This window comes from Carya illinoinensis, chromosome 9 (genome assembly GCF_018687715.1).
Source record: "Carya illinoinensis cultivar Pawnee chromosome 9, C.illinoinensisPawnee_v1, whole genome shotgun sequence".
NCBI classification, from domain to species: Eukaryota; Viridiplantae; Streptophyta; class Magnoliopsida; order Fagales; family Juglandaceae; genus Carya; species Carya illinoinensis.
The window spans coordinates 21,554,152-21,555,000 of record NC_056760.1 but is presented as its reverse complement, the minus strand read 5'-3'; the positions used below and the strand labels follow the sequence as shown (position 1 = coordinate 21,555,000).

The 849-nt window shown below is 41.9% G+C and overlaps 1 non-coding gene across 1 annotated transcript; it reads left to right on the top strand.

Moving 5' to 3' along the window:
* Positions 1–306: 306 nt before the first annotated feature.
* On the top strand, positions 307–413 carry LOC122277836. Its single transcript, XR_006229144.1, has one exon. It is a non-coding gene; the product is annotated as a small nucleolar RNA R71 (small nucleolar RNA).
* Positions 414–849: the final 436 nt, after the last annotated feature.

Sequence of the window (849 nt, the reverse complement as noted above, 5' to 3'; positions counted from 1 at the left end):
GTAGATGCAACATATTCTGTACTTTGTGGTATCCTTTGTGTTGTCAAGGCTGAAATCTGATGAGATAGAGTAGCTACTTGAGCTGAAAGGGCTGCTATCGGCTCCAATTCATGAATTCCAGCAACTTTCTTAGCCAAAGTCCTCTCAGTTGGCCATTGATAGCTGTTTGAGGCAATTTCTTCCAAAAGGGCAGTAGCACCCTCAGCTGTTTTTGACATCAAAGTTCCACCAGAAGCAGCATCAACTATAGTTCGAGTTTGCCCATTTAACCTATTATAGAACATCTGAACTTGCAACCAACCTGGCAATCCATGTTGTAGGCAACGTCGAACCAAGTCTTTATACCTCTCCCACGCTTCATAGAGTGACTCAAAATCATTTTGCTTGAACTGACCAATCTCACTCCTGAGTTGGGCTGTTTTTGCAGGAGGAAAGAATTTAGCAAGAAACCTCTTAGCCATGTCCTGCCAACTAATGATGCTTCCCGGTTGTAGAGATTGTAGCCAAACTCTAGCCTTGTCCCTAAAAAAAAAAGGAAACAATCTCAGTCTAATGGTGTCTTCAGTAACACCATTGATCTTCACAGTGTCACAAATCTCTAAGAACATTGCCAAATGAATATTGGGATCATCTAGTGGCGATCCGCTGAATTGAGCCTGCTGCATCATGCTAATCAAAGTTGGTTTGAGCTCAAAGTTGTTGGCATTAATTGTCTAGTGCATTATGCTCGAGTAATTTCCATTCACAACTGGTCGTACATAGTCCTTCAAAGTGCGTGGTAGTGCCTCACGTTCTTCTTCAGCCATGACTAGTATCTTATTTCTTCTTCGTGATCTAAGAGTTCTTTCA